Genomic DNA, 14837 nt, shown 5'->3' on the forward strand with positions numbered 1-14837 from the left:
TGTGTCCTGTAATATACTGCCCTTACATGAGAGAGATGTGTCCTGTAGTATACTGCCCTTACGAGAGAGATGTGTCCTGTAGTATACTGTCCTTACATGAGAGAGATGTGTCCTGTAATATACTGTCCTTACATGAGAGAGATGTGTCCTGTAATATATACTGCCCTTACATGAGAGATGTGTCCTGTAATATACTGCCCTTACATGAGAGAGATGTGTCCTGTAATATACTGTCCTTACATGAGAGAGATGTGTCCTGTAGTATACTGTCCTTACATGAGAGAGATGTGTCCTGTAATATATACTGCCCTTACATGAGAGATGTGTCCTGTAATATATACTGTCCTTACATGAGAGAGATGTGTCCTGTAATATATACTGCCCTTACATGAGAGAGATGTGTCCTGTAATATATACTGTCCTTATATGAGAGAGATGTGTCCTGTAGTATACTGCCCTTACATGAGAGATGTGTCCTGTAATATACTGCCCTTACATGAGAGAGATGTGTCCTGTAATATACTGTCCTTACATGAGAGAGATGTGTCCTGTAATATACTGCCCTTACATGAGAAAGATGTGTCCTGTAATATACTGCCCTTACATGAGAGAGATGTGTCCTGTAGTATACTGCACTTACATGAGAGAGATGTGTCCTGTAATACATACTGTCCTTACATGAGAGAGATGTGTCCTGTAATATATACTGCCCTTACATGAGAGAGATGTGTCCTGTAATTTACTGTCCTTACATGAGAGAGATGTGTCCTGTAATATACTGTCCTTACATGAGAGAGATGTGTCCTGTAGTATGCTGCCCTTACATGAGAGAGATGTGTCCTGTAATTTACTGTCCTTACATGAGAGAGATGTGTGCTGTAATATATACTGCCCTTACATGAGAGAGATGTGTCCTGTAATATACTGCCCTTACATGAGAGAGATGTGTCCTGTAGTATACTGCCCTTACATGAGAGAGATGTGTCCTGTAATATACTGCCCTTACATGAGAGAGATGTGTCCTGTAATATACTGCCCTTACATGAGAGAGATGTGTCCTGTAGTATACTGCCCTTACATGAGAGAGATGTGTCCTGTAATATACTGTCCTTACATAAGAGAGCTGATATGTGCTGTAATATACTGTCCTTACATAAGAGAGCAGATCTGTCCTGTAATATACTGTCCTTACATAAGAGAGCAGATCTGTCCTGTAATATACTGTCCTTACATAAGAGAGCAGATCTGTCCTGTAATATACTGTCCTTACATAAGAGAGCAGATCTGTCCTGTAATATACTGTCCTTACATAAGAGAGCAGATCTGTCCTGTAATATACTGTCCTTACATAAGAGAGCAGATCTGTCCTGTAATATACTGTCCTTACATAAGAGAGCAGATCTGTCCTGTAATATACTGTCTTTACATAAGAGAGCAGATCTGTCCTGTAATATACTGTCCTTACATAAGAGAGCTGATATGTGCTGTTATATACTGTCTTTACATAAGAGAGCTGATATGTGCTGTAATATACTGTCCTTACATAAGAGAGCTGATATGTGCTGTAATATACTGCTCTTACATAATAGAGCAGATCTGTCCTGTAATATACTGTCCTTACATAAAAAAGCAGATCTGTGCCGTAATATACTGTCCTTACATAAGAGAACTGATATGTGCCGTAATATACTGTCCTTACATAAGAGAGCTGATATGTGCTGTAATATACTGTCTTTACATAGGAGAGCAGATCTGTCCTGTAATATACTGCCCATACATGAGAGAGCAGATCTGTCCTGTAATATACTGTCCTTACATAAGAGAGCTGATATGTGCTGTAATATACTGTCCTTACATAAGAGAGCTGTTATGTCCTGTAATATACTGTCCTTACATAAGAGAGCTGATATGTGCTGTAATATACTGTTCTTACATAAGAGAGCTGATATGTGCTGTAATATACTTTCCTTACATAAGAGAGCTGATATGTGCTGTAATATACTGTCCTTACATAAGAGAGCTGATATGTGCTGTAATATACTGTCCTTACATAAAAAAGCAGATCTGTGCTGTAATATACTGTCTTTACATAAGAGAGCTGATATGTGCTGTAATATACTGTCTTTACATAAGAGAGCTGATATGTGCTGTAATATACTGTTCTTACATAAGAGAGCTGATATGTGCTGTAATATACTGTCCTTACATAAAAAAGCAGATCTGTGCTGTAATATACTGTCTTTACATAAGAGAGCTGATATGTGCTGTAATATACTGTCCTTACATAAGAGAGCTGATATGTGCTGTAATATACTGTCTTTACATAGGAGAGCAGATCTGTCCTGTAATATACTGTCCTTACATAAGAGAGCAGATCTGTGCTGTAATATACTGTCTTTACATAAGAGAGCTGATATGTGCTGTAATATACTGTCCTTACATAAGAGAGCTGATATGTGCTGTAATATACTGTCCTTACATAAGAGAGCTGATATGTGCTGTAATATACTGTCCTTACATAAGAGAGCTGATATGTGCTGTAATATACTGTCCTTACATGAGAGAGATGTGTCCTGTAATATACTGTCCTTACATGAGAGAGCTGATATGTGCTGTAATATACTGCCCTTACATAAGAGAGCAGATCTGTCCTGTAATATACTGTCCTTACATAAGAGAGCAGATCTGTCCTGTAATATACTGTCCTTACATAAAAAAGCAGATCTGTGCCGTAATATACTGTCCTTACATAAGAGAACTGATATGTGCCGTAATATACTGTCTTTACATAGGAGAGCAGATCTGTCCTGTAATATACTGTCCTTACATAAAAAAGCAGATCTGTGCTGTAATATACTGTCTTTACATAAGAGAGCTGATATGTGCTGTAATATACTGTCCTTACATGAGAGAGATGTGTCCTGTAATATACTGTCCTTACATGAGAGAGCTGATATGTGCTGTAATATACTGCCCTTACATAAGAGAGCAGATCTGTCCTGTAATATACTGTCCTTACATAAGAGAGCAGATCTGTCCTGTAATATACTGTCCTTACATAAAAAAGCAGATCTGTGCCGTAATATACTGTCCTTACATAAGAGAGCTGATATGTGCTGTAATATACTGTCCTTACATAAGAGAGCTGATATGTGCTGTAATATACTGTCCTTACATAAGAGAGCTGATATGTGCTGTTATATACTGTTCTTACATAAGAGAGCTGATATGTGCTGTAATATACTGTTCTTACATAAGAGAGCTGATATGTGCTGTAATATACTGTACTTACATAAGAGAGCTGATATGTGCTGTAATATACTGTCCTTACATAAGAGAGCTGATATGTCCTGTAATATACTGTCCTTACATAAGAGAGCTGATATGTGCTGTAATATACTGTCCTTACATAAGATAGCTGATATGTGCTGTAATATACTGTCTTTACATAAGAGAGCTGATATGTGCTGTAATATACTGTCCTTACATAAGAGAGCTGATATGTGCTGTAATATACTGCTCTTACATAATAGAGCAGATCTGTCCTGTAATATACTGTCCTTACATAAAAAAGCAGATCTGTGCCGTAATATACTGTCCTTACATAAGAGAACTGATATGTGCCGTAATATACTGTCCTTACATAAGAGAGCTGATATGTGCTGTAATATACTGTCTTTACATAGGAGAGCAGATCTGTCCTGTAATATACTGCCCTTACATGAGAGAGCAGATCTGTCCTGTAATATACTGTCCTTACATAAGAGAACTGATATGTGCTGTAATATACTGTCTTTACATAAGAGAGCTGATATGTGCTGTAATATACTGTCCTTACATAAGAGAGCAGATCTGTCCTGTAATATACTGTCCTTACATAAGAGAGCTGATATGTGCTGTAATATACTGTCCTTACATAAGAGAGCAGATCTGTCCTGTAATATACTGTCCTTACATAAGACAGCTGATATGTGCTGTAATATACTGTCCTTACATAAGAGAGCTGATATGTCCTGTAATATACTGTCCTTACATAAGAGAGCTGATATGTGCTGTAATATACTGTCCTTACATAAGATAGCTGATATGTGCTGTAATATACTGTCTTTACATAAGAGAGCTGATATGTGCTGTAATATACTGTCCTTACATAAGAGAGCTGATATGTGCTGTAATATACTGCTCTTACATAATAGAGCAGATCTGTCCTGTAATATACTGTCCTTACATAAAAAAGCAGATCTGTGCCGTAATATACTGTCCTTACATAAGAGAACTGATATGTGCCGTAATATACTGTCCTTACATAAGAGAGCTGATATGTGCTGTAATATACTGTCTTTACATAGGAGAGCAGATCTGTCCTGTAATATACTGCCCATACATGAGAGAGCAGATCTGTCCTGTAATATACTGTCCTTACATAAGAGAGCTGATATGTGCTGTAATATACTGTCCTTACATAAGAGAGCTGTTATGTCCTGTAATATACTGTCCTTACATAAGAGAGCTGATATGTGCTGTAATATACTGTTCTTACATAAGAGAGCTGATATGTGCTGTAATATACTTTCCTTACATAAGAGAGCTGATATGTGCTGTAATATACTGTCTTTACATAAGAGAGCTGATATGTGCTGTAATATACTGTTCTTACATAAGAGAGCTGATATGTGCTGTAATATACTGTCCTTACATAAAAAAGCAGATCTGTGCTGTAATATACTGTCTTTACATAAGAGAGCTGATATGTGCTGTAATATACTGTCCTTACATAAGAGAGCTGATATGTGCTGTAATATACTGTCTTTACATAGGAGAGCAGATCTGTCCTGTAATATACTGTCCTTACATAAGAGAGCAGATCTGTGCTGTAATATACTGTCTTTACATAAGAGAGCTGATATGTGCTGTAATATACTGTCCTTACATAAGAGAGCTGATATGTGCTGTAATATACTGTCCTTACATAAGAGAGCTGATATGTGCTGTAATATACTGTCCTTACATAAGAGAGCTGATATGTGCTGTAATATACTGTCCTTACATGAGAGAGATGTGTCCTGTAATATACTGTCCTTACATGAGAGAGCTGATATGTGCTGTAATATACTGCCCTTACATAAGAGAGCAGATCTGTCCTGTAATATACTGTCCTTACATAAGAGAGCAGATCTGTCCTGTAATATACTGTCCTTACATAAAAAAGCAGATCTGTGCCGTAATATACTGTCCTTACATAAGAGAACTGATATGTGCCGTAATATACTGTCTTTACATAGGAGAGCAGATCTGTCCTGTAATATACTGTCCTTACATAAAAAAGCAGATCTGTGCTGTAATATACTGTCTTTACATAAGAGAGCTGATATGTGCTGTAATATACTGTCCTTACATGAGAGAGATGTGTCCTGTAATATACTGTCCTTACATGAGAGAGCTGATATGTGCTGTAATATACTGCCCTTACATAAGAGAGCAGATCTGTCCTGTAATATACTGTCCTTACATAAGAGAGCAGATCTGTCCTGTAATATACTGTCCTTACATAAAAAAGCAGATCTGTGCCGTAATATACTGTCCTTACATAAGAGAGCTGATATGTGCTGTAATATACTGTCCTTACATAAGAGAGCTGATATGTGCTGTAATATACTGTCCTTACATAAGAGAGCTGATATGTGCTGTTATATACTGTTCTTACATAAGAGAGCTGATATGTGCTGTAATATACTGTTCTTACATAAGAGAGCTGATATGTGCTGTAATATACTGTACTTACATAAGAGAGCTGATATGTGCTGTAATATACTGTCCTTACATAAGAGAGCTGATATGTCCTGTAATATACTGTCCTTACATAAGAGAGCTGATATGTGCTGTAATATACTGTCCTTACATAAGATAGCTGATATGTGCTGTAATATACTGTCTTTACATAAGAGAGCTGATATGTGCTGTAATATACTGTCCTTACATAAGAGAGCTGATATGTGCTGTAATATACTGCTCTTACATAATAGAGCAGATCTGTCCTGTAATATACTGTCCTTACATAAAAAAGCAGATCTGTGCCGTAATATACTGTCCTTACATAAGAGAACTGATATGTGCCGTAATATACTGTCCTTACATAAGAGAGCTGATATGTGCTGTAATATACTGTCTTTACATAGGAGAGCAGATCTGTCCTGTAATATACTGCCCTTACATGAGAGAGCAGATCTGTCCTGTAATATACTGTCCTTACATAAGAGAACTGATATGTGCTGTAATATACTGTCTTTACATAAGAGAGCTGATATGTGCTGTAATATACTGTCCTTACATAAGAGAGCAGATCTGTCCTGTAATATACTGTCCTTACATAAGAGAGCTGATATGTGCTGTAATATACTGTCCTTACATAAGAGAGCAGATCTGTCCTGTAATATACTGTCCTTACATAAGACAGCTGATATGTGCTGTAATATACTGTCCTTACATAAGAGAGCTGATATGTCCTGTAATATACTGTCCTTACATAAGAGAGCTGATATGTGCTGTAATATACTGTCCTTACATAAGATAGCTGATATGTGCTGTAATATACTGTCTTTACATAAGAGAGCTGATATGTGCTGTAATATACTGTCCTTACATAAGAGAGCTGATATGTGCTGTAATATACTGCTCTTACATAATAGAGCAGATCTGTCCTGTAATATACTGTCCTTACATAAAAAAGCAGATCTGTGCCGTAATATACTGTCCTTACATAAGAGAACTGATATGTGCCGTAATATACTGTCCTTACATAAGAGAGCTGATATGTGCTGTAATATACTGTCTTTACATAGGAGAGCAGATCTGTCCTGTAATATACTGCCCTTACATGAGAGAGCAGATCTGTCCTGTAATATACTGTCCTTACATAAGAGAGCTGTTATGTCCTGTAATATACTGTCCTTACATAAGAGAACTGATATGTGCTGTAATATACTGTCTTTACATAAGAGAGCTGATATGTGCTGTAATATACTGTCCTTACATAAGAGAGCAGATCTGTCCTGTAATATACTGTCCTTACATAAGAGAGCTGATATGTCCTATAATATACTGTCCTTACATAAGAGAGCTGATATGTGCTGTAATATACTGTCCTTACATAAGAGAGCAGATCTGTCCTGTAATATACTGTCCTTACATAAGACAGCTGATATGTGCTGTAATATACTGTCCTTACATAAGAGAGCTGATATGTCCTGTAATATACTGTTCTTACATAAGAGAGCTGATATGTCCTGTAATATACTGTCCTTACATAAGAGAGCTGATATGTGCTGTAATATACTGTCCTTACATAAGAGAGCTGATATGTGCTGTAATATACTGTCCTTACATAAGAGAGCTGATATGTCCTGTAATATACTGTCCTTACATAAGAGAGCTGATATGTCCTGTAATATACTGTCTTTACATAAGAGAGCTGATATGTGCTGTAATATACTGTCCTTACATAAGAGAGCTGATATGTGCTGTAATATACTGTCCTTACATAAGAGAACTGATATGTCCTGTAATATACTGTCCTTACATAAGAGAGCTGATATGTCCTGTAATATACTGTCTTTACATAAGAGAGCTGATATGTGCTGTAATATACTGTCCTTACATAAGAGAGCTGATATGTCCTGTAATATACTGTCCTTACATAATAGAGCAGATCTGTGCTGTAATATACTGTCCTTACATAAGAGAGCTGATATGTGCTGTAATATACTGTCCTTACATAAGAGAGCTGATATGTGCTGTAATATACTGTTCTTACATAAGAGAGCTGATATGTGCTGTAATATACTGTTCTTACATAAGAGAGCTGATATGTGCTGTAATATACTGTCCTTACATAAGAGAGCTGATATGTCCTATAATATACTGTCCTTACATAAGAGAGCTGATATGTGCTGTAATATACTGTCCTTACATAAGAGAGCTGATATGTGCTGTAATATACTGTCCTTACATAAGAGAGCTGATATGTCCTGTAATATACTGTCCTTACATAAGAGAGCAGATCTGTGCCGTAATATACTGTCCTTACATAAGAGAGCTGATATGTGCTGTAATATACTGTCCTTACATAAGAGAGCTGATATGTGCTGTAATATACTGTCCTTACATAAGAGAGCTGATATGTGCTGTAATATACTGTTCTTACATAAGAGAGCTGATATGTGCTGTAATATACTGTTCTTACATAAGAGAGCTGATATGTGCTGTAATATACTGTCCTTACATAAGAGAGCTGATATGTCCTATAATATACTGTCCTTACATAAGAGAGCTGATATGTGCTGTAATATACTGTCCTTACATAAGAGAGCTGATATGTCCTATAATATACTGTCCTTACATAAGAGAGCTGATATGTGCTGTAATATACTGTCCTTACATAAGAGAGCTGATATGTGCTGTAATATACTGTTCTTACATAAGAGAGCTGATATGTGCTGTAATATACTGTCCTTACATAAGAGAGCTGATATGTCCTATAATATACTGTCCTTACATAAGAGAGCTGATATGTGCTGTAATATACTGTCCTTACATAAGAGAGCTGATATGTCCTGTAATATACTGTCCTTACATAAGAGAGCTGATATGTGCTGTAATATACTGTCCTTACATAAGAGAGCTGATATGTGCTGTAATATACTGTCCTTACATAAGAGAGCTGATATGTGCTGTAATATACTGTCCTTACATAAGAGAGCTGATATGTGCTGTAATATACTGTCCTTACATAAGAGAGCTGATATGTGCTGTAATATACTGTTCTTACATAAGAGAGCTGATATGTGCTGTCAGGGCCAGACTGGCCTACCGGGACACTGGGAAAATTCCTGGTAGGCTGCTCCCCCCATGGGCCGGCCAGCAGTGCTGTGTAAGTAACTTGGGGCCTATGTAGGAGCTGGAGGCAGAAAAAGCTGCTCTGCCTCCGGCTTTGATGCAATGCGCTGACCCGGCTGTTTACATAATTTTGCACACCTCGGTCTGCCGGCCAGAGGCCCCTCCCCCAGATGACGAGCAATGCGGCTTCCTTAGAGTTACGGTGGCCGCATAATAACGGGGCTGGCGTCACTGCGCAGGCCTGCCACTGAGGAGGGCAGGAAAATCACTTGCTGCTTGAAAGGCTGGGGCGCTGTGTGCTGCACCGTGCAGCCCTTACTCAGACCGGCGCCGGAGAAAGGAAATTTTCCTGTTAGGCTGCTTTCACACTATGAGGTTCTCCCGTTAATACACGTACGTTTGAAACATAATTATTAACACACGTTAAACAACCCCATTAAAGTCAATGGGTTTTTTCGTTTACCCTTTGTCACACATTATAGCCCGTCATGACTAACGTACGTTAGTTGTGACGGGAGAAATAACGTGACATGCACTCATTTTTTGCACGTCACAAGTAACGGGTATATTAACGTATGTTATTTTTAACATTGAAGTCTATGGCCGACATACGTTAGAAAATACACCCGTTAATGCCCGTTATTATAACGGACATTATTTTTACTGAGCATGCTCAGAAGAGGTGACATCAGCAGACTCCTGCAGTGCTGAGGGACTACTAATACTCCCATCATGGAACAGACTTGTTTCCATGCTGGGAGTAGTAATTCCCCACTGCGGGAGTCTGCCGACAGCTGGGGAGGTTACATTAGTGTTTGTAATACTACCCCCATTATGGAACAGACTCTGTTCCATGATGGGGGTTGTAGTACAGGGGCTGAGGCATTGATCGCTCCGGGTCTCACTTCTGAAACCCGATGCGATCAGAAGTTATTAAGCAGGGGAGCGGGCGGCATGGTCTGCAACCCTGCTATCACCAATGTATTTTTTACTTTCATTTTTAAATTCCCCGCGGGGATCCCTGAATGGCCGGTACTGAGGAGCCAATCAGGGATCCCCCTGGGGTTTTAAAAATGGACAATGTGAGGGGTAATATATATAATAAAAGTGTTTATTGGGGGGGGGGGGGGGCATAGAGCGCTATATATCTAGCCCCTGCCAGCGCATTAATTAATAAAAATATAACCCCCGCCAGCCCATTTATAAGTGTGTATCTATACCCCTGCCAGCGCATACTGTGACCCCGCCAGCGCATTTATAAGTATATATCTATACCCCCCACCAGCGCATACTGTGACCCCGCCAGCGCATATAAGTATATATCTATACCCCCGCCAGCGCATACTGTGACCCCGCCAGCGCATTTAAGTATATATCTATATCCCCCGGCAGCACATACTGTGACCCCGCCAGCGCAGTTGTCCTAATTTTCTATTGCAGCGCAGCTATAAGTGACAACCATACCAGAACGTATTCAGCAGCGCCCCGCCAGATGATCCTGACAGATAGACTATTCATTCGTAGCGCCGGCAACTGTATATGTATATAGATGTGCTGGGGGGGGGGCAGACATATAGCGTTATCTGCCCCCCACAGCGCTTCTATATACATATGCAGCTGCCGCGATGTGAATGAATTGTATACCTGTGAGGATCATCGGCCGAGCGGCTGCTGGATGCGCTGCTGACATATACACTTGTCATATATAGCGCATTTGTACAGCGTTATATGAATGAATAGTCTATCTGTCAGGATCATCTGGCGGGGCGCTGCTGAATACGTTCTGGTATGGTTGTCACTTATAGCTGCGCTGCAATAGAAAATTAGGACAAATGCGCTGGCGGGGTCACAGTATGCGCTGGCGGGGGTATAGATATATACTTATAAATGAGCTGGCAGGGTCACAGTATGCGCTGGTGGGGGGTATAGATATATACTTAAATGCGCTGGCGGGGTCTCAGTATGCGCTGGTGGGGGGTATAGATATATACTTAAATGCGCTGGCGGGGTCACAGTATGCGCTGGCAGGGGCTAGATATATACTTAAATGCGCTGGCGGGGTCACAGTATGGGCTGGCAGGGGCTAGATATATACTTATATGCGCTGGCGGGGTCACAGTATGCGCTGGCAGGGGCTAGATATATACTTATATGCGCTGGCGGGGTCACAGTATGCGCTGGCGGGGCTATAGATATATACTTATAAACACGCTGGCGGGGTCACAGTATGCGCTGGCGGGCTATAGATATATACTTATAAACACGCTGGCGGGGTCACAGATATATACTTCTATATGGGCTGGCAGGGGTCATATTTTTATTAATGCGCTGGCAGGGGCTAGATATATAGCGCTCTATGCCCCCCCCAATAAACACTTTTATTATACATAATACATATGTCCCCTCACATTGTCCATTTTTAAAACCCCAGGGGGATCCCTGATTGGCTCCTCAGTACCGGCCATTCAGGGATCCCCGCAGGGAATTTAAAAATGAAAGTAAAAAATACATTGGTGATAGCAGGGTTGAGGACCATGCCGCCCGCTCCCCTGCTTAATAACTTCTGATTGCATCGGGTGTCAAAAGTGAGACCCGGAGCGATCAATGCCTCAGCCCCTGTACTACAACCCCCATCATGGAACAGACTCTGTTCAATGATGGGAGTAGTAGTACAAACACTAATGTAGCCTCCCCAGCTGTCTGCAGACTTCCGCTAGGGATTTACTGCTCCCAAGTCTGTTCCATGATGGGAGTAGTAGTAGTCCTGGCTGTGGGAGTCTGTAGGCAGAGGTGTAAAAACGTCCGGTACATGACGGATGTTTTGTAGCATTCCTTAATTCACCCGTTATTAAATGTCTGTTGATAATACATAATAACATACGTTTATTAACGGGTGAACTTCATAGTGTGAAAGCAGCCTTATTGCGTGTGGGGATGGCCGGGTGACTGGTGCTTCAGTGCGATAATCCTCCCCCCCCCCCCCACATTGGCCTGCTAGCTTCTGATAACAGGCGCGCAGGACCCCAGTCACAAACCTGTGTTATTGATGGTGATCCTGGGAAAGCTGAACTCTCCTGTGAGGTGGCGTGGGGGAGTCAGACCCGGGCACTGAAGATATCTTCACTCTGTAAGTGCTCTTGTATGTAAGGGAAGGGGGGCAGTGTTTGTATTATATATATATATATATATATATATATATATTATATTATAATATATTTATAAACACACACACCAGTGTTTTGCAGAGTGCCTCCAGCTGCAAAACTACAGTTAGCCATGCTGAGAGTTGTAGTTTCACAACAGCTGGAGGCACCCTGGTTGGGAAATGCTGATGTGTGTGTGTGTAAATATACACATACATGTACATACTGTGGCTGTGTATATATATATATACACAGTGTGTGTGTGGAGATATATATGTGTGTGTATGTATGTATATATTTACACACATCAGCATTTCCCAACCAGGGTGCCTCCAGCTGTTGTAAGGGCATGCTGGGAGTTGGAGGGACCCTGGTTGGGAAATGCTGATGTGTGTGTGTGTGTAAATATACAATACATACACATATATATCTCTACACACACAGTGTATGTATATATATATATATATATATATATATATATATATATATATATATATTATAACCCCCCCCCCCCCCCATTCATGGAGAATATATATATGTAGTTTCTCAAAGAAATTCAGCACTTCTTTACCACTCTGTTCTTCCAAGCAGACATTCACAAAATTGGCGCAACATTCCAGTGCAAAAAATGTGCATTTATTTTCTCATGTCACACAAAAACAGCAATGTTTCAGCTCCTCAATGGAGCCTTTTTCAAGCATGATTGAAAAAGGCTCCATTGAGGAGCTGAAACATTGCTGTTTTTCGTGTGACATGAGAAAATAAATTCAAGTTTTTTGCACTGGAATGCTGCGCCATTGTTGTGAATATATATATATTTTGTATGGTGGTATTGTTCTGGTATGGAGGTAATATTCATTTATTGTATGGGGTATTGTTCTGTTCTGATATGGAAGTAATATTCATTTATTGTATGGGGGTATTGTTCTGTTCTGGTATGGCGATGTTATTAATTTATTGTATGGGGTATTGTTCTGTTCTGGTATGGCGGTAATATTCATTTATTGTATGGGGTATTGTTCTGTTCTGGTATGGCGGTAATATTCATTTATTGTATGGGGTATTGTTCTGTTCTGGTATGGCGGTAATATTCATTTATTGTATGGGGTATTGTTCTGTTCTGGTATGGCGGTAATATTCATTTATTGTATGGGGTATTGTTCTGTTCTGGTATGGCGGTAATATTCATTTATTGTATGGGGTATTGTTCTGTTCTGGTATGGCGGTAATATTCATTTATTGTATGGGGTATTGTTCTGTTCTGGTATGGCGGTAATATTCATTTATTGTATGGGGTATTGTTCTGTTCTGGTATGGCGGTAATATTCATTTATTGTATGGGGTATTGTTCTGTTCTGGTATGGCGGTTTTATTCAGTCATTGTATGGCGGTATTGTTCTGGTATGGCAGTGTTATCCAGTCATTGTATGGCAGTATTGTTCTGTTCTGGTATGGGGGTGTTATTCAATCATTGTATGGCGGTATTGTTCTGTTCTGGTATGGCGGTTTTATTCAGTCATTGTATGGCGGTATTGTTCTGGTATGGCGGTGTTATCCAGTCATTGTATGGCAGTATTGTTCTGTTCTGGTATGGGGGTGTTATTCAATCATTGTATGGTGGTATTGTTCTGGTATGGCGGTGTTATTCAATCATTGTATGGCGGTATTGTTCTGTTCTGGCACGCTGTTGTTTTTCAGTCATGGTATAGTGGTATTGTTCTTTTCTGGTATAAGTGTTATTCAACCATTGTATGGAGTGTTGTTCACAAAAAATAGCAAAGTTTTGGTCATAGAAACATAGACCATAAAAAAACATAAAAAACATAAACCATAAAAATTTTTATAAAAAGCGATCAAAAAGTTTGATCAAAACAAAAAGTGGTACCAATAAAAACATCAGATCACGGCACAAAAAATGTAAATTTCTGGGTAAAATTACTGATGTCATTACAAAGTAGAATTGGTGGCACAAAAATAAGCCATTATATGGATTTTTAGGTGCAAAATTGAAAGAATTATCATTTTTTTAAAGGTAAGGAGGAAAAAACAAAAGTGCAAAAACAGAAAAACGCCTGGTCCTTAAGGGGTTAAGAGTAATAAATGGGTCCATTCCTTCTGTCATTTACATTGTGGCTGCGGCCATTGACAAGTGGGGCTGGTATGCAGTAATTTCCAGGGCTGGTTTTTATCCCCAGTCCGGCCCTGTGTGCTGTAATATACTGTCCTTACAAAAAAGAGCAGACCTGTCCTGTAATATACAAGCACTGTGTGTCCTGCTCGATATCCAGTCTGAGACTCAGATGGTGCTGGGCAAGCACCCAAAGCATAAGTAACAAGTAGAATGATTCCAGCTCGGAGCCGTGCATGCGTTCTCGGTTCTTTATTGAAGTAAAAACAGTCATCAGGTAAAATCCAGTGGAAGTCATGTGACGCGTTTCAGGTGTTTCCACCCTTAATCATACATAGAGGAAAGACTCTCCATAGCTTCCGTTTTTAGGCAAAATTTGTTAACATCATGAGAACTTTTAATAAATCTCTCTCAACTCCACAAAATTCAAAGCAAAAAACACAGAGAAAATGAGTTATACACAAGGACCAATGATAAATCCCCCCTCTCTATGCGGCCTGGCTCATGGAATGTTAACTGAGCAGAGAGGCATTTATTTTATGCTTTAACACTCACTATACAGGAGCAGGGGCACCTGACAGTTGTCCCTGCTCCCATACCAGAACATACTTACGATTTTCCTAAAACAAATTACCCAAAAAATGTAATTGGAAAATTCAGAGCAAATTTAGCTC

General features: G+C 39.5%; 1 protein-coding gene across 5 annotated transcripts in view; it reads left to right on the forward strand.

Moving 5' to 3' along the window:
• Nucleotides 1–14837, forward strand: part of LOC130275560 (beta-1,3-galactosyltransferase 2-like) — an 82025-nt gene that overhangs the window by 62168 nt on the left and 5020 nt on the right. The window contains exon 1 of one of the 5 annotated variants that reach the window (XM_056523668.1): nucleotides 11799–12019. The exons of the other annotated variants lie outside the window; for them this stretch is intronic. The gene's annotated coding sequence lies outside the window, so the exon portion shown is untranslated. Of the gene's footprint in view, nucleotides 1–11798; nucleotides 12020–14837 lie in introns of those variants that run through there. 5 annotated transcript variants of the gene reach the window in all.

Source organism: Hyla sarda, chromosome 6 (assembly GCF_029499605.1).
Source record: "Hyla sarda isolate aHylSar1 chromosome 6, aHylSar1.hap1, whole genome shotgun sequence".
Taxonomy (NCBI): domain Eukaryota; kingdom Metazoa; phylum Chordata; class Amphibia; order Anura; family Hylidae; genus Hyla; species Hyla sarda.